The 20,432-nt window shown below is 39.6% G+C and overlaps 1 pseudogene; it reads right to left on the minus strand.

Annotated features, from left to right (window-relative positions):
• The window catches only part of LOC149558643 (uncharacterized), a 92,819-nt pseudogene that overhangs the window by 67,939 nt on the left and 4,448 nt on the right, over positions 1-20,432 (minus strand).

Here is a 20,432-nt window from a genome sequence, read left to right on the forward strand (position 1 = left end):
TTAGGTTGATGGGTTATACTAATGTAGATTGGGTAGAAAGTACAATGGAAAAAAGGAGCACTTCAGGGTGTTGTTTCAATTTGGGATCAGGAGTTGTTTCTTGGTTCAGCAGCAAGTAGAAATCCGTGGCTTTGAGTTCAACAGAAGCAGAATAGATAGCAGCTAGCATGGCAACATGTGAAGCTATATGGCTTCGAAAGTTGTTAGTAGCCTTGTTTGGTCAGAAGGTTGAGACTATTGTGATACACTTCGACAATCAGAGTTGCATCAAGTTGTCTGAGTCCCTAAGGGGTTTTTCTCAGAACAATTTGTCCGAAAATATTGTGTTCTTTGTGTTTTGAATTTCTTTTCGTATTTTATTGGTGAAGTTGCAATTGTGTTATTTTTCGATATTAGCTATTAATTTGTTTCCAACAGTTTAATAATTGTTTACGATAGGAGATTAATAATCAGTGACTGCAATAGTGTTAATTTTCACAATCTACGAATGAGGTATGAGCCTAAAAAGAGAACAAGTCACCAATTGATCTTAAAGAAAGAAGATGGGAAGTGTGAAGACTTCAAAGAGAAGAAGATGAATGCTGATAAAAAATCATTGCATCGAACCTCACAGAACCAACCCTCATAGTACATGATGCATTGTAAGTGATTGAGCTAATTGCAAAACTTGAGAACCTAAGAGAGGACCAAGCAAGAGATGATCAACAATTACTACAAGGAACTGTAATCACCAACTATTTGAAAGGAAATGTAAAGGAGGCTAGTGAATCCCTCTTATCACAAGTGAATTAAGCACCCATATCCTTGAGGATGATAAGGTTGACCTTAATTCATTTGAAAGATCAGGCACAAGAGAAGGTGTTAGAGAGATTGAATTAAGAAATCATCATGCAGATGGCAAGAATAACAATCACAACTCTCTTCCATCTATAGTTCTGAATGAAATAAATAATGTGAGAGTCACCTCATGTATCCACTCTCTTCAAATTAGAATCAATGATGATGGGACATTAGGAAGAGGAAGCCCTAAAAGTGATGACATAAATAAACCTCTTATGGTGGATAGCTCTGTTTCTTTTGAACCAATCTCTTAGTCACTTCTTGCATGTTTCGGCAGAGTTTTCTGGAATTGAGGGCTTCAATTGGGCACATTAATAACTAATTTTTATTTCATTGTGGTGGGCATAAATTACTCTTAATTTAAGTTAAGATTCCATTTTATCATCAATTTTTGTATGATCAAGGACAGGTAATGTGAAACAACACTTTAGTATATCTTCAATTACTAAAAGGCTAAGTTGCATGATTCATATTATACTTCGATTGTTTGAAACGGGTTCCTTTCATCAGATTAACCAGTGTAGTGTATGCCCAGCTTGTTTTCTCATGGTAAGTAGGTTTGCTATTATCATTAATTGAAAAAAGGGCACAAAATTTACCAGGGATTCTGCCAATCTTCCTGCTTTTCTCTAGTACTTTATTCGCATGTTTGTCTATCTTCCATCTTCAGTAAGCACTGCAAGCTATACAATCTCCCACCCATTCTCCGAATTTGGCCTCACATGCCTATGACTTAACATTGGATTTCCTGGAATTGCTCCAAAAGCTTCACCAAATCAGTTCTTTGCTCTTACATAGTAAGTTCGGTTTTGTAATTTTTAATTCCCTCGCTCCAATGTTATTTCTCCATCGGTGTAACCAGATTTTAGAAGTGATTTTGGATTGAAAGCTAAGCTATTCCTGATTATTACATGCTCTGACTGTAATCTATTAACAAAACTGCTGGTCTTAGATGATGTGTTCATTTATTTCCAGAGTGTTATTTTTATATCAAATGAGTTGTGATTTTTGGCCCTACGCCTGTCAATTTTTGCTTACGTCAGATTTAGTTTCTGCCCTTCTACGATTTCCATCTACTGTGATTTTTCATAGTGGTTTTTTTAATTCTCTCATGGGTTCTTCTATATCTAAATGTGTCATTACACCATTTTTCTATGGCCTGGCAGTGCTGAATATAACAATGACCTATTCCAGAAAACTTGTTGTACCTGTAGAAATTGCAATGGCTATTGCTACTTAGTCTGTGAATGTGGTGTCTAAAATTCAATCTGATTTGAAAGCAAGGCAAAGTCACTTTCTCGTCATGGGATTACCATCACATCTATCTGCACAGAGCCTATCACTTAGAAATACCATTATGGGTTTTAGTGTCCTTAGAGTTAGTAATTTGCAAACAACTTCCTTTGGCCAGGAGATAAATTGGGCATTTCAACTGTCTCTTGGTAGTTGAAGGATGAGAAAGAAGACACATGGTACAGGGAGGTTTGTGTAGATTCAGCCATCACTATTCAAGGTTGCTATTCTTGGAGCAGCAGGAGGGACTGGTCAACCTCTCTCCTTGTTGATTAAAATCTCACATCTGCTTTCTAAATTGAATCTTTATGACAATGCAAATGTTAAGGAAGTTGTGGCAGAAATTAGTCATTGCAATACCCCTTCTTATGTGTTGGCTTTCACAATTTCTAGATTGGATAGGAGGAAATCAATTCTTTAGCATTTGCATTATTCATTTTGAACAAACTCATTCTCAATTCTTTCAACTGTGTGAGCTGGTTTTCACGTCCAATCTACTGTTCTTCTTGAAATAACTCAACTGGAATCTATTTATTATTCTAGTGTCATTGCTCCTAGAACATCATCTTTATTTCATGATTATTGAACGAGTATTAGACAGTAGCTAGCACTGCTTGCTTCTAGGTCACGAATTTGTCAATTTTTTAACAAATATGAAATCAATGTTTTTGTATCAGGTGAAATTCAAGAGCTAATTAAGAGGATTGAGATTCTTCTGAATAAATTATTAATTACCCTCATGCTTCACTTTTCTTAGTTTATTAGCTTTTAATCAAATAGGTGCATTATGGTAGTTTTGTTGTAGGTTATTCACTAGATCTGCTTCCTTGGCTTTATAAGCAAGGCATATTATTTCATTCTTCTCAATACTATTCATCTTTCGGGTAATTATTTGTCACTTCATGACAGTTTATGGTTCTGTGTTCTATTGGGAGGTTGATCACAGTTTGCAGTCAAAAATTCTATTAGTATTGAAGCTAGAACCTTGTGTCTTTAGCTTATCGAACTATAAAAATTGTTAAGCACAGGTACTATGAATGTAGGTATATTAAAGATACTGTTACTTGTTAAATTTGTAGGGTTCCTAGCATGAGCATTTAAATCCATCCAGTAACCCCCTTCTAATGTTGGATCCCCCAATGGTCCTGTTGTAACTGCTTCCTGTGTTCATCTTTCATATGGTAGACATTTGACTTATCACGGAACACAGAGTTCCAAAAGAGAGAGCTAAGTACAAAGTTATTTTCATGCATGGTTTTATCAGATCTAGAAACACTTCCCTTAATGTTTCTAAGGTAAGGCTGAGATACAAATAATTACTTACAGAATTTAGCGATTAATACTTCTGAATGTATGATACTAACATATCTAAAAAATTAGGACATGGAATCTTGCAGGAACTTCAGGAAGAATTGGGTGTGTACATTGGAACTTTTGGCAGAGCTGGGTATGGACAAAGTGATCTAGATCCTAAGAGTTTAGAAGATTCTGATTCTGATTATACAATTTGAGATAACATAGTACTATAAAGCCTTATAGGTCTCTATGATTGCTTGGTGTAGTTCTATTAGATTATCTTTTGCAAGGAGCTGTTGGGATTATTTTTCAATATGTATATAACTCATGAATTGCAATATTGCAGATTGCTTTTCAATTAATTCCCCTGCTTACATGGTTCATCAACACTGTACTTCAAAATCGTATTATTAATTTGAAAGACATAATCTATGTCAAAAACTAGATTTGTTGACGCTCATTACCAAAAAATGTGTATCATGCTTGACATGGTCACTAGTTTGGACTTTATTTTTATTGAACTTTGAACTCTTTGCATTAATGAAAATATTGAAATCTTCAACAACATGAAATCTTCTGACTATGCAGAAAGGTCAAACAAATGAAGGAATTTCTCATATTACAAAACATCTCAATGATGTTGAAACAAAATTGAAAGTGAAAAAATAAAACTATCATCTTCTTAACTAAGCTGATGCTTATTTATCAAAATATCATATGAGCCAATCGACATGATGCATGGCTCAAAAACTTCCAGTAGAAATTATTTATTGCTTAATTTTCAGATTTGGCCAATTTTATGAGCCTCACTTCATTGAAATCTCTTGTAACTGCTCATAGATACGGATTGTAGGATTTCTATGGGATCTTCTACTTTTAGGGGCTCCACAGGTGCTTTTCCCTTAGGAATCAAGCGGTTTTGGCAGGTAGTCTACTGTTTCAGACTGACTCTGACTTTTTGGAAATCTCCCTTGATTGGGAAAATAAACATTTGCACAAAAAATTTCAATGTTTGCTATTCATTTTCCAAATGTATGTCCGATTTGTGATACTTATTGTAATGTCCCCATTTTAGCAGTTGACCAAGTGTGTGTGCATTAGCCTTGTTCTACATGGTTCTGAGGGCTAACGAAGGGTTTAATGGGATCCAGGAGTGTTTTGGCCTAATTATTTTCAGTTTGGGCCAAAATGAAGTTGATTTACTCAGTTTCAGGCATACTTACTATTTTTAGTAAATCGGTAGGACACAGTACAGGTAAATTTTGGTGATTGGATTCGATACTCCTCGGTGATAGCTTTCCGATGAGCTATCACTCGGATTATTCGGAGTCCGATTGCTAATACATTTTAATGCCTGAAGTTTTATTAAAGTAACGTCTAATTTAATTGTAAAATATTAAAGTGTTACTTTAATATTTATTTTATGGGGATGTGTACCCAAGGGAGACATAAGGGGTATTTTAATATATGTTTTATATATTACACATCTTTTATCCCACATTGCCCATATGAGTTGAGTAGACCTTTGGAAATAGAATAAAAGGAAGCATTTGTGGCTTCATTACACAGGTTGAATATGAAAAGAAATTGGTGTATGAGTTGCAGCTCCGTTCTTGGCATTTGAGGACGTTTATTCTCTCTTGTAACATTCTAGATGTCATTCCCTCGGGGTTTGGCCTTTGAAATTCTTTGTTATCGGCTTCATTATCAAGCAGTTTAGTTGCATTTCCAGCTACAGGCAGATTTGGTATTTTGCTCATATCTTCCTCACTTCTTGTTCGATGCTTATGCCGCTTTGAGGGAATGATATTACGAAGGTAGTGGACTAATTGAAGGACAAAGTACTATAGCAACACTGTTCATGCGGCACTATTCATGCAACACTATTCACGCGACATCATTCACGTGACACTATTCCTGCGACACTATTTGTATATGAGCAATGTTAGTATGGTAATAGAAACCAAATTTAAATAAAGCTTCTACAAACTAAACAAAATTCATAAACTTCAAGATAGACTAAGATGAGCTCTCAATTGAAAATATGAGCCATTAATGGGCTCTCTCAATGAGAAGCTCTCTTGTTGAGTGGCTTTATCTAAATGGATAGGATGTATGCTCAATATGCTTCAAAAGGCTTCAATGGATAATTGTGGATTTTTGGTGTGGATAGATGGCTTTAGTATGGATTTGGCTCTCAAAATAGCATTATAACTTTACTTCATGGATTGTGTTATTTTGCAAAGGGGAAGGATCCAATTTATAGGCAAGAGGCTTGAGGGATTGAGGGCTAAGATGCAAGGATGGGAAAAAGCTCATGGAGGGCTCAGATTGCATGAGAGGAGAGCACATGGATTGTGCTTCCTTACAGCCAATCAAAGAGTGACACATGTCACATGGTGAGAGGATGGAGGGAAGGGGAAGGATGAGTCAACAAAGGAGGCTCAAGGGATAAAATCTTCATAAAGACCCCCATAATGGCTTGTAAGAGCAATAAAAGGGCTTGGAAGAGTCATTTATGGCCTAGTGGACTTCATAAAGTTTTATGGTTGAGATATTTTGAGGGTGATGAGAGCAAATTCGACTTGGACTTGATTAGGAAGGTTCTAAGCTTGTTTAGGCTTGTGCAAATGATTAGAGGATGGATTAGGATGGTTTAGGATTAGCTTAGGGATAGGCAAGTGGATGGCATTTAATGAGGGTGGGTGAAGGAGGAGATATTTGTTAACTTTGGCTTGGGTTAGTAAGTCTTAACCCATGTTTAGGGAATGTGACAAGGTTAAGAGGGGATTAGGATTATGTTTAAAGACATCTTCTAGAAGAGTCTAGACTTTGGATGAGGATAAAGACTTTCTAGAATAGTCTAGAATTTCCTAGGATGAGGATGAAGACTTTCTAGAAGAGTCTAGAACTTCTTAGGATGAGGATAAATTAGATTTTTAAGAAATAAATAAAGTTTTATTTATTTCAAGGGTTTGGGTTGAGGAGATATTTATTAAAACTTTTTTAATAAACATGAGGATTAATATTTAATTTTAATTAAATATTTTGAGTTGGGGTTAGGGGTAGGAAATGATGGGATTAGCCTTTAATCAAAATTAAAGAAGGATTAGAAGATTTTGGAAGAGGTTATTGGTCTTAAGGAAATTGGCCAAGTTTTGAGAAAAAAATAAATTTTTTATTTATTTTAGGATTTTTGGTCAATTTATTAATTAAATAATTAATAAATAAGGAAATAATGTTTAAATAAGATTTAAACATTTTTGGGAGGGATTCCTTAATTAAATATTTTTAATTAAGATAAAGGGATTTAATGGCATAAAAATTAATTAATTAATTAAATAATTAATTAATTAATAAATGATGATGTCATCAGAACTTTTTTAGAAAATAAAAATAATTTATTTTCTAAAAGTTTTTTAGGTGTCTACATTTTGCCCCTCTTTGATGTGATGCCGCAAGTGGCATGGTATCAAAGATAAGAAAATAAGATGCCCAAGGCTAGAGCAGAAGAGGAGAGAATGGACTATGAGATGCCCCCTCAAGAAGGCAGCGGGGAGAGATAGCGAGGCTCGATGGCTTCTTGAAAAGTACAAGAATCTCGGATGAGCAAGGAAACTCAGATTGGCAAAGAGAAGGGGCTGAATTAGCTCAAACTCTCACTATGGGAGAATGATAAAGGAGAATCAGATGCACAAGAGGAAGCAAGCTTAAGACTTTAGGGAAGGTGGAGGAGAAGGAGCAGAGCGCTATAAAAAGGAATCCAGGATAGGGAGATGGATGAGGGGATTAAAAAAGCTAATGCAACAGGATTTCAAAGAGTCAGATTGGTGGAAGATGAGTTTCAGAGATCCCTAGGACTAGGATTGTGGATCTCGAAAGATGAGGCTTGGTGGATTGATTTGGATTGGTGGATCCCTAAGACTAGGATTGTGGATCCCTAAAGCTAAGAGTGATGAGTGATTCAAAGAGATACTTATGCATAAGTTGGGGTAGGAGAGATGGATGCTGGATATGGATGGGGGATAATGGAGATGAAGGAAAACCATTGAAGCTTTTTGAGCGGGGGGGGGTACTTCAAAGAGAAGCACCACCATGTAGTTGAGCACTAGATTTGCTATAGGACTGTTGGTTAATTGCCAAGGTTACCAAGAACATCAAGGCCTTTTCACCAACTATCCAGAGGACTGACAAACTGACTCAAAACAAACACACAAGGATTGCCCCAACATCACACATGAATCCTAGAGGAAGCAGCGTGGAAACGACACTGGAGAACCCACAAGCAGAAAAGAAAAACAAACGAAAGACCTGATCAAGACCTTACGCTCTGATTGCCCCATTCGTAGAATACCATGATATGGAAGATCATGGCAACCTCGAGGAGGGAACAAGGAGATTGCTTGGAAAAGATATTTCAAGACCCAACAGGGAAGAGTCCAAATCAAAAGAAAGTGAAAATCCAAAAGAGAATCGTTTGCCAACGAGATGGGTAGGACGAGGTACTAACAGACCAAGATCAGACATGAGGAAAGCTATATCTTGCAAGGACCTATCGGAGAGCACCTAAGTTGCTGGATTTGGATGAGTGATGCGTCTGGCAAGGTGAACTAAGAAAGATAACACTTGGGTGACAGGAAATCTAGCTAAAGGATGCATTGGAATAGCTAACCAAGATGTGCGATGGGTGTAAGATGCTGATCAAGGACGAACTGACATGAACATTGGATAGATACAATGGTACTAAGCTAAAGAGGATGTACAAGCTGATGGACCAAGATATGTTACAAATGTACAAGTTTTTTCACATGTATATGTTTGTGAAGGATGGGATGTCTATAATTGTTGATAGGTGGATAGGTAGATGGTTTGCGAAAAGCTTAAGGAAAATGGAATTCTTTGGGTGCATGTGATAGGATACAAGCTAGGATACAAGATTATCTACAATTTGGAGTATGGTACAAGATTTGGACAAGATTTGGATATACAAGGTATGGTACGAGATTTACAAGGTATAATACAAGCTTTGGTACAAGATTTTACAAGCTGTACAGGAGGTATTTACAAGCTTCATCAGATTTTGGATATTTGGTTGGAACATCAAGAGAACAAGCAAGTGTGTCTAATGGGATGGTGGGTGAATGGATGAGGGATAGGATAGTGATAGATAATGGATTAGTCTTTAGTACACAAGGTGCCTGAATTACCAGGTTTTCACCAAGGTACCTATCCAAGGCGCTTGAATTGCCAAGTTTTCACCATTGGACGCTTATTTCTCTTTACTATTTTTTTTTTTTGTATTTTTCAAAAGGTGGGTATACCAAGGATCTTCAAGCATAGAACTTCTTGAGATGAATGATGTTAGTAGGATCATTCAAGAGTTCTCCTTCTGGTGTAGATAGCTGATAAGCTCCAGAGCCAAAGGAAGCAGTGATAACATAAGGACCAAGCCATGTAGGTTCAAACTTGCCTTTCTTTTCTCGATCTGCTTGGACTTTCATGTTTTCTTTAAGGACCATGTCACCTGGTTTAAAGTGTCGTGGAAGCACCTTCTTGTTGAAATTCCTTTTGAGACGAGTTTGATAGACTGTGAGATGATCATAGGCTTGTTGTCGCTTCTCGTCTAAGAGATCTAGCTGGGTGAGCCGAGCTACTCTATATTCTTCATCTGATATTTGCCCTTGCAAAGATATGCGCAAGGAGGGAAGTTCAACCTCTATAGGTAGTACTGCTTCGGCACCATAGACTAGGGAGTATGGAGTTGTGCCTGTGGATGTACGGAAGGAAGTTTGATAGGCCCATAGGGCTGGATTTATTTGTAGGTGCCAATCACGGCCGGAATCATTGACAACTTTCTTTAGAATTTTGAGGAGGGTTTTGTTAGTTGCCTCTGCCTTGCCGTTACCTTGTGGGAAATATGGGCTAGAAAAGCGGTGATGGATGCGGAGGGAAGTGCATAATTCTTCCATGTTGAGATTTTCAAAGTTACCTCCGTGGTCAGTGAAGATGGTGGATGGGATGCCGAAGCGGCAAACAATGTGGTACAAGATGAACTTGGAGACCTGAACTCCTGTAGCTGAGACTAGGGGGACTGCTTCCACCCATTTAGTGAAATAGTCTGTAGCTGTTATTATCCATTTATGTCCATCAGATGAGAGGGGTGTGATAGTTCCAACTAGATCAAGGCCCCAACAAGCGAAAGGCCAAGGTGGTGCAATAGGCTGTAGATCCTGTGCTGGAGCGTGCACAAGATTTGCATGCTGCTGACATGGGAGACACTTTCTGACAAAGTCACAGGAGTCTTCTTCAATGGTAGGCCAATAGTAGCCTGCTCTAAGGATTTGTCACGCTAGGACAATACCACTCGTGTGGGCACCGCAAAGTCCAGAGTGTACTTCCTTTAACACCATCGCGGCCTCATTTTGGTCTAAACATCGAGAGAGAGTATCGTGATAACCCCGACGATATAGGGTATTGGCTATGATAACATAGCGGGATGATTTTCGGATGAGGTTCTGGCATTGGGTACGTGTGAGGTGAGGGGATATGATACCATCGTTAAGGTAAGCGTGAATCTCATGGTACCAAGGGGATTGGGGACCAACCAAGATACAAACACGGTTTGAATCCTCATTCGCATAGGCGGGTGTGAGGAGCTACTCCACTAAAAACTCATACTGTGTAGCTACTTGGGGAATTTCCAAGAGCGAGCCTATAGTAGCCATAGCATCTGCTGCTTTGTTCTATATTCGAGGCACTTGTGTAAACTGAAGCTTTGTAAAATGTTGGGTTAGCTGATCAACTAGCTCTTTGTAGGGTAATAGCTTTTCATCTTTGATTTGATATTCATTTAGGGCTTGCTTGATGATGAGCTGAGAATCGCCAAAGATTTGTAGCTCAACAATGTTCCATTCTACAGCTATCTTTAATCCTGCTATGAGGGCCTCATATTCAGCTATATTGTTGGTGCTAGGGAATTGTAGCTTGAAGGCTTTTGGAATGTAATCTCCTTGAGGTGTGACCAACAATATTCCTGCCCCTGATCCATGAGATGTGTATGAGCCATCAAAATAAAGTTTCCATGGGGGTTGTTCTTCAATTAGACAGATATGCTCATCTAGAAATTCTGTGATCAACGGATAAGCATCTATTAGAGGTGCATCAGCTACGTGATCTGCTATAGCTTGCCCTTTGATTGCCTTTCTATCCACATACTGGATGTCAAATTCACTAAGGAGCATAACCCATTTGGCCAAACGGCCTGTAAGTGTTGTTCTAGAGAGCATATACTTGAGAGGGTCAATCTTGGAGACTAGTTGGATGGTATGACTTAGCATGTAATGGCGAAGCTTTTGAGTTGAGAAGACAACTGCCAAACAAGCTTTTTCCATAGGAGTGTAATTGAGTTCATAACCAACTAGGGTTATACTGATGTAGTAGATGGCTCTTTCTCTTTTGTAGTCATCAAGCTGTGCTAGAAGCACCCCTAGAGCAGTAGGTGTTGCTGATATGTACAAAATTAGGGGACGACCAGGAATTGGTGGAACCAAGATAGGGGGATTGATGAGATACTGCTTGAGATGGTCGAAGCTGCGCTGACATAAAGGATCCCACTTGAAGTTCTCATCCTTCTTTAGTAAATGTGAAAATGGTGTACACTTATCTGCAAGCTGGGAGATGAAGCACCGAACAGATTGGAGCTTTCCTTGAAGAGAGCGAAGTTGTCGCAGTGTCTGGGGAGGAGGCATGTCTAAGATAGCCTTGACCTTCTTGGGGTCAATCTCTATACCTCATTTAGAAACTATGAAGCCTAGAAGCTTGCCAGATGTGACCCCAAAGACACATTTCTTGGGATTCAGCATGAGATGATATTTGGCTAACCTATCAAAGACTTTCTCCAAGTCAGCAAGATGATCCATGAAGGTATGAGACTTGACCAAGATATCATCCACATAATCCTCCAAAATGCTATGGATGAGATCATGAAAAATGGCTGTCATAGCTCTTTGATAGGTAGCCCCAGCATTCTTTAGGTCAAAAGGCATCATGTTGTAGCAAAAGGTTCCCCAAGGGGTAGTGAATGATGTCTTATGCTGATCCTCTTCTGCAATCTTGATTTGATTATACCCAGAAAATCCATCCATGAGGGACAAAATTTCATGTCCAGCTGTAAGATCTACAATCATATCTATGTTGGGCAAGGGAAAATCATCTTTTGGACAAGCTTTGTTAAGATCTCTAAAATCAGTGCAGATTCTGATGTCACTGGAAGGTTTAGTGACAGGGACCATGTTGGAGATCCACTCTGAGTAGTCGATAGGTCGGATAACCTTAGCAGCTAACATTCTTTCTAATTCAGCTTTGACCAATAATGCCACCTTGGGGTGCATTTTTCTAAGCTTTTGTCTGACGGGCTTGATCTTTGGATCAACTGCAAGATGATGAACTACAAGCTTTGGATCAAGTCCTGGCATGTCCTGATATGACCATGCAAATCGGCCAATATTCTCTCTTAAGACCTCAAAGAGGAGGTCAGCTTGGTCTTGTGATAGGGATGTAGCAATGTGAACAAGTCTAGGGATCTCTGAAGAACCAATGTTGACTTCTCGAGTATCCTCAATTAGAATAGAAGACACCTCTGGTCGATTATCTTGAGGAGGCAATGCTAAATCCTCATGTTCTTCTTGTGGCTCTGGATTTTCTTGCTGAGGGGTTCTCTTTGTTGCCTTAGCTAGTCTCAGATTCACCTTAGTTCCAGTTTTGGGTGTATCGAAACTAGGTTGGGGATTTTCTCCAAAATACCCCTTGGGATCTAGCTTGTAGATATAGGCAGAATCTGGCTTTGTTTTCTTGTGAGGAGTTTCAGCTCCCATGAATCTTAGAAGTGCCTCCTCTGATGTGAACTCATCGATGTGCATGACACTTGGTTGGTCCCAATCTATGAGTTGTGGATGGGCAAGTGGTAGGTCAATGAGGTGGATGGATAGTTCTTGGAGAACAGAGTCTCCGAGGGAGATTTGGTCTAGGATATCGTCGTAGGCTCTCTTTTCAACTTCCTCAGGAATGTCTTCGATTTCAACAAGGTTGCGGTGAATGTTCAAAAAAGCGTGACCGTTCTCATTGGTGCCCCCAGTTGTGGGTATGCCAAAGCCAAGACCTGACTTCGATTCCCACTTGTGTGCGTCGATGGGGCACTGCATGCCTCTTTCTTCTAGTCCTAGACCACCACCTTGATAGTTCCATTTGTCAGTGATGAGCTTATGTTCTTGGGGATACTTTTGGCTGAAGTGATCAAGGCGTGCTTGATTTCTTTGAGGTGCATCCTTATGTAACCATTTGTTGATATCTGGAGTGAGCTCCTCATGAAGAGGGATTTTCGAGGATACAAAGGTTGTTGGGCCAAACTGTTTGTATTGAGGAGGTGGAATTTCCTTAGCTTTGTGATATGTCGGTCGTCCATGAGCATGTGGATCAAGTGGGAGTGCCCCGACAGCAAATGCATCTGATAGACTATACTCTCCACAACCTTTGTTATTGATCTTCACGGTAGACAGGGTAGAGGCAAGGATGGTTTCTGGGTCATTATAAGTGTGGGATGAGCTGGCGATGGATGTGCCGATATCAATTCCAGGGCAATGGTTTGTATATGAAGCTTCAACCGCATTGCAGTAAGCAAAGGGTTCTGGATCGGCATGGATGGTTACCTCAGTGCCTTGATGCAAAAATTTGATGCACTGATGGTAAGTGGATGGAACGGCTTTCATGGCATGAATCATGGGCGACCGAGGAGGATGTTAAATGGTAGGCTTAGATCAATAACATGGCAGAGTGTCTCTTGGATGACTGGCCCAACCTTGATTGGCAGCAAAATAGTTCCTTCTGTGGTTCTTTCCAAGTTGTCATAAGCTTTGATGGTGATAACCTCACTGATGATATCTGCCTCAGTATACCCAGCTTGTTTTATGAATTTTAGGGTGCAAATATTCAAGGCTGATCCATTATCTATCATTACTCTTTTTACAGCAAAGTTGGATACCATGATGGCTATGCGAAGCGGAAGGGTGTGATCTGGGTCGACCACGGGTATGTCGGTGGATTTGAACGATAGGACACATGAGGATGAGAGGTGTCCAACAAGATTATGAAAATCAGTAGCATTGATATCAGAAGGGACACGAGATTCTATGAGAGCACTGTCAAGGATGTTCTTGTACACAGGACTAGTGCGAAGAAGGTCTAAAATGGAGATTTGGGCTGGCATGTTCCCAAGGTGTTCCAAGATATTGTACTGGCTTTTTGATGGAGCTGATGGTGTTGGTGTAACAGGTGGGCCTGTGATGTTAAATCACGCTCTTCGAGTGGTGACTGCACACTCATTGTTTGGTCCTTGGATATTGATAACATTGACGGAAGGCTCTTTCTCGGATATACAACCTATAAGGCTACCATAGTCTATATAGGATGAAGTGTGGTCATTGTTCTTCCCATGCTGTTGGTTTGGCTGACGGTTGTTAGTGTTGTTGTTGTTGGTTTGGATAGGTGCTTTTCCAGGATTTTGGTTGTGGTGTGGAGGAAAAGCATTTTGATAGATCTGTAAGCCTGCATTGGGAGAGGTTTGGGCACCAACAGTGATTTCCTTCCGATCAATGAGGTCCTACACATAGTCTTTCAGTTTCATGCATCTGAGGGTAGTGTGACCTTTTACCCTATGAAATTTGTAGTACTCATTATCTTTGTACCATGCAGCTTTGGATTGGCTTGGGTCAATTTGCTGGGTAGGAGGAAATTTGATGAGGTTTTCTTTGACTAATTTCTCAAAAATGACATTCAATGGCTCACCAAGGGGTGTATAGTTTCTAAGTGTAGGTTGGAATCTAGGCTTTTGTCCTGCAGCTACATTGATGGCATTAGCTTGATTGCTAGACCCTTGAAAGTTGGGTCTTGGAGTGTGGTTTTGATAGCTTTGGTTATTCTGTTGTTGGTAGTTGATAGCTTGTTGATTTTTTGGTTGATATGGTGGGTTGGACTGGTTGTGAGAAGGACCAACAATATTCACATGTCTGGTGTCAGTGACGCCATCTGTTGCAACGTGCTTGTTTTTGTTCCAATACCTAGACTTGTCATTGGAATGTGATTGATTTTGGTTGGCTTCCTTGTAAAGCTTGACCACACCATCTTTAATGAGTCCTTGCTCAAGGATCATTCCTTTCTCTTTGATATCTTTGTAGGTTTGCAAACAGTTCATGGTCATGTGGTGAGCCAAGCTAGGATGGGCATTATCAATAAACATTTTCACAACATGGCGTTCTGGCAAGGTGTAGGATATGCGGGTGGTAAGGGTTTTCCATCTTTGCAGGTATTCGGCAAGGCTTTCTCCACCTTTTTTCTTGGTGTGGACAAGATCAACTATTGATAGCTCGGTTTCAACAAGATGGGCATATTGGGCTACAAATGCCTCAGATAATTCAGCAAAGTTTTTAATTGTACCATAGGGGATTCTATAAAACCATTCAAGAGCTGGTCCAGCTAAGCTTTTGGGAAAAAGGCGCAAGAGGAAGACATCATTGTATGCTACGTCCTGGCAGTGCATGTAAAATTCTTTGATATGTGTGACAGGGTCTCCTTTTCCTCTGAATTTGTCAAATTTGGGTACCTCAAAGTGTTTGGGAAATGGTGTCATGGTAATGGCTCTGTCAAATGGGTAAGGACACACATTCTCAAACTTGAATGTCTTCGGATCATTCCCTTCTTGGATGGCTTTCAGAGCTATCTTCATTTGCTCCCATTCTGAATTGATAGGTGATGGCTGGGGTGCCCCCAATGTAGGAGTGCCTTGAGGTAGGTATGTGTTGGATGGGGCCACTGAATATGGATGGCTATGAGGGATTTGCTGATAGGGATTGTACATTGTTTGGGCATCTGCATGGTGGATGACAGGTTGCTGAGGGGGAGGTGGCGCATATTGCTGCATGTGCTGCGAGGCTTGCTGTTGATATGGGATTTGAGGTTGGGATTGAGGAACATAAGCTGGCTGTGGGATAAATGGATTGCTTTGTGGAGGTAAGGTATAAGATGGTTGAGAGGCTTGGGGAAAGGATCGGGGGGCTTGTGGGGTTTGACCAATATATGTGGGTTGTGCCCCCATTTGGGATGGTATCTGCAAATAATTGGTGGTTGGCTGGGGTGGTGGATTACCTCCTAGAAGTGGCATTGAAAAGTAGTTGGTAATTGGAGGTAATGGATTAGTTGGTGGTGGAGGTGGTGGGAATTGAAAGCTTGGGAATGGAACTGATGGGGTTTGATAGCTTTGTGGTTGGATTTGGAAGCTTGTTAGAGTGGTGGCAGGGGCTGGGGTCACTTGGGAGCTTGGTAGAAAATTGGTAGTAGCTTGTGGGATTTGATAGCTTTGTGGAGTGAGGGTAGTAGCTTGTAGATTTGTGGCTAATGGTATTGAGCTCCCAAGACCTAATGGAAATGATGGGATTGTGTGTTGGGCTGCAGTGAACAAGCTGGGGGTGATGAAAGGTTGATTACTTGGCCCCATGGGTGGCATCCCTGTTGTATATTGCTGAGGTTGGCCAAAGATGCTAGCACTGATTTGGGAGATGGGTGGATTTGGAAGGCTAGGTTGGGGAGCAGCAGCAACAATAGTGAAGGGGGTGAACGGTGAGCTATTTTGGGTAAAGGGGGTTTGGAGCGGAGAGGTATGAACCAAGGATGGAGTGGTGGTGGCTGGGTTGGCTTGCGGCATGGAGATTTCAACTTGGGTGGATGATGGTATGTTTGGGTCTATTGGATCATATGGATTGGCTGGAGGCTCTTCTTTTGGCATATATTGAGGATAATTTGGATCATAAGAGCCTATGGGTGGTGGTAGCTGCCCAAAAAATGGGTGAGATGGATCTGATAATGGAGGGGGTCTTCCAAAGTCAAAGGTTCCTACATTTTCCCTTTGAAAATTAGCCATGATTGTCTCTTTGTTCTTGTCTATAATGGCATATACCAATACTGCATTTCCTGGTTGGTTCATGAAAGCTTCAATGTCAGTACATGATGGCATAGCTTTCTCTGGGCTGAAGGATGGCTGAGTGCTCAAGGGGGGTGAGGCTTTTCGATCCAAATGATAGGGCTCCATTGTTTCTTTCTTCTTGGCTAAGCGAGTGACGGGTGGCATGAAAAATGCTCCTAGGGATGAGATGCAATAATGCTGATGGATGCAAAAGGGGGAAGGCTTCTCTATGCAAATGATTTCCTAGGTTAAGGCAAAGCTATACAACAAAACCTAAGGAGGATTGGGTTGGAGATTCTAACTTCAAAGATATGTTGCCAAAGCACGAAAGGTCTGCTTTCCTATGTGTAAGCTTGGTGGTGATTGTGTCAACTTAAGGATAGACTGATGATCCTTTAGGAAGAACACGAGATTGACCACTTGTGGATCCCAACCTTTAGCTCAAGGTGATGAGGGATAACAAGTGACAAAGCTGGATCACCCTAGACAAAGCTCTGTCAAAGGGATAACCTTGGTGAGATTGATGGATTTGGAAGATTTTAGGAGTGGCAAACTTTTGGCAAAAGTGACAACAATTTTTAAGGCTTGGATGTGAGGTTTTGATTGCTAGCTAGATGGTTTGATTCTAAATGAGATGGATGAGCTAATAATGCTTAAGGGGATAACCTAAGATGGCTGGCTTTTCTACAAAAATGACTCTAAAGTGAAGCTTATCCAAGAAGATTTGGAGAAACAAGGGTGTCTAATCATAGAAATCATGCCTAGTTGGTAAGGCATAAGAAGGATTAACTCCTGGATGTTGGCTAAATTTGATGGTGCGCTCTAACCAGGCCTCTTGAAGTGCTTCATCGGTAGCTTTGTCCTCTACTTTGTGGAGTTTGGCAATTCGTGGGCTTGGTGTTATTTCTTTTCTCTTGGTTGAAAGTTCTTGGTATGCTAGAGATGGTTTGAGTTTAACTTTGTGGAACTTCTGTTTGGGTTTGGGTTGCTCTGACATCAATTTCTGAATCTGCTTGGCTTTGAGAGATCTTGGTTGTTTTGCTTCAACTCGTTCAACTTATGGAATAGGTAGTGACTACGCTAAGTATGCCCTAAGCTAGGATTGACCAAGTTTGGCAAACATTCATTCAACAAATAAAAGATCAAGCAATAGATAGAAACAACCAGATAGAAGTTTTTGATTCTGAGAAAGTGATACTTGCGCCAAGGAGTGTGTATGTTCTACAAATGTTTCGATCAGTCACCTCAAACACATTAACATCCTAGATGGTTGTCTACAAGGCTGACAGTTGGTTTTAGCTAAGGAGTCCTCAATATACCCAAGGTACGTGAGGCCCAAATCCGTAGATGAGACCAAAAAGATGTCACACAGCCGAGAGGAGCGGTAACCCACTTCTCCTCTTTCACTTCTCAAGGGTATAAGGTTCCTTGAGGCTTAGCCCAAGTGACAAAATCTTGATCCCAAGAGAGGTGTCTTTCGATTCACCTTCCGATTCTTATACTCCGCCAGAACGCTGGAGTTGAGGTCGTCCAAGGGGTGATGAAATCCCCAAGCAGGCCTCCTAAAAAGAAACAAGGTTTTGGATCCTAATCTTATGCACCCAAGATGGCCTCGAAAGACGACAAGGGGAGAGAAGACTTGGATGACCTTGGGCTAAAAAACACGCTTGTTCTTTTACCAACTGACGCTTAAGTTTTCTGATCTAGACTTTGCAAGCACTCATGTTTAAGATACAATGTTTATTCCAACTTGAAGCGCCAACAAAAGTAAATCGATCGAAGAATGCAAACAATAAGAAGAGTTAGGGTCAACAAAAGAAAACTCGCTCGCCCAGAGGCCCTCCACGTCAAGTATCGATTAATTTTCTTTAAGGCATTCAAGATTGAGTGTGAGTTTGTTTTAAGCCCAAAACAAAAGTGTGTGAGATTCGATTTCAAGCGCATGCCCGGAGGCTCTCCACGTCAGTTGTTGTTCAATTTTAGTGTCCAAACTTGAAGTGTGATCGATTTAATCTAGAGTTTTGATCATTTAAGAATTTTGATAAAGTTAAAGCAAAAATTCAAAGACCAAGTGAGTGAGTTAGATTGTGGAACATTTAACACCTTTTTCAAGTAGACCCATCCCCATAAATGGCGCTGAGATTGCAACCAATGGTTAATATTTGATGGGTGATTAGAAAAGAGGCGAGTCCAAGGAACTACTCAAATTTATTTTTGCAAATTTGTATTTTAACTTAACAAGGTTTCTTAAATGTCCAAAAATCAAACTTTACCTAGATTGCATGTGGAAAAGAGATTTGTTTTGTTCAATTTTTAGAAGCTCCAAATGAAGTGTTTGATATTGCAATAGTTAATTGATCCTTAGAATTCAAGATTGGATTTGTTGTTTTAACCATGCATTCAAGGAAAATTTGATTTTAATCCATGGCATTCAAGAATTATTTTAGCAACATGCATTCAAAGAAAAGTGGTTAAACATTCAAGTGTTTTCTTTTGAGCATTCAAGATTGAGATTTTGTGTGTTGTTTTAAGAACTTTGAAGTGCTTTGTTTTAACCTTAGATCATTCAAGATTGTTTTGGACTCAAAATTGAAAATGACTCTTTGGACTTTGGTTTTCATTCAAGATTTTGTGTTCTAGTTTGCATATTTTAAGCCCAAAAATGATATTCCTAGATTGTTTTCATGCATGAAAATCCTAAGAAACATTCAAGATTTTGCAATAAGACATTTGTTTGGAACAAATAACAAAGCTTTTAGGACAATTTTTGGCAACCATTTAGGACTCTTAGTTTTCATGAGATTTTTTTAAAAGAACTTTAGTGTGCACTTAGTGTTGATTTTGAACCTTTTGAAATGGAAACTTGAAGTTCTTTTTAAATTCCCAAAAATGAAGTGTTCCTAATTTTGCATGAATGTATCTAAAACCTTGATGTTGCAAGGATGCAAATGATTAGATTGGTTTAGTTTCACTTGTTAAAAGATTTTTTCTTTTTTGCAAATTTTTAATTTTTCAATGGATTTAAGTATGATTTGGGGGTTCATTTTAAGCACTAAAAAGAAGTGTGTATGATTTTTCTTCCTTTAAAAAAAATGGCCAAGATCTCCCACAAGAAGAAGAAGAAGAAGTAGATGGAATAAGAAGAATATAGACAAGAAGAGGAAGAAGAATTTCAAGTTCTTTGTCCACCTATAAGCTTGAAAAATCTGCAAACACTATGAGATAGATTATGAGTTCCTTTGTCTTCTTCATGCTCATGTGGACCTACAAAACCAATTTATACAATCCTACCAATCACAAAAATAAGAAAAATTAGCCAAAATCAGCAAATGACATACAAAACTTGACTAAAAAAGCTAATGAAGATGACCCATGCAGGGTCCCACCGGGCGTGCCAAAATGTATATGAGCAATGTTAGTATGCTAATAGAAACCAAATTTAAATAAAGCTTCTACAAACTAAACAAAATTCATAAACTTCAAGATAGACTAAGATGAGCTCTCAATTGAAAATATGAGCCATTAATGGGCTCTCTCAATGAGAAGCTCTCTTGTTGAGTGGCTTTATCTAAATGGATAGGATGTATGCTCAATATGCTTCAAAAGGCTTCAATGGATAATTGTGGATTTTTGGTGTGGATAGATGGCTTTAGTATGGATTTGGCTCTCAAAATAGCATTATAACTTTACTTCATGGATTGTGTTATTTTGCAAAGGGGAAGGATCCAATTTATAGGCAAGAGGCTTGAGGGATTGAGGGCTAAGATGCAAGGATGGGAAAAAGCTCATGGAGGGCTCAGATTGCATGAGAGGAGAGCACATGGATTGTGCTTCCTTACAGCCAATCAAAGAGTGACACATGTCACATGGTGAGAGGATGGAGGAAAGGAGAAGGATGAGTCAACAAAGGAGGCTCAAGGGATAAAATCTTCATAAAGACTCCCATAATGGCTTGTAAGAGCAATAAAAGGGCTTGGAAGAGTCATTTATGGCC

The sequence above is a fragment of the Cupressus sempervirens genome, chromosome 5 (assembly GCF_028749045.1).
Source record: "Cupressus sempervirens isolate cs-2001-9-10 chromosome 5, ASM2874904v1, whole genome shotgun sequence".
In the NCBI taxonomy this organism is placed as follows: domain Eukaryota; kingdom Viridiplantae; phylum Streptophyta; class Pinopsida; order Cupressales; family Cupressaceae; genus Cupressus; species Cupressus sempervirens.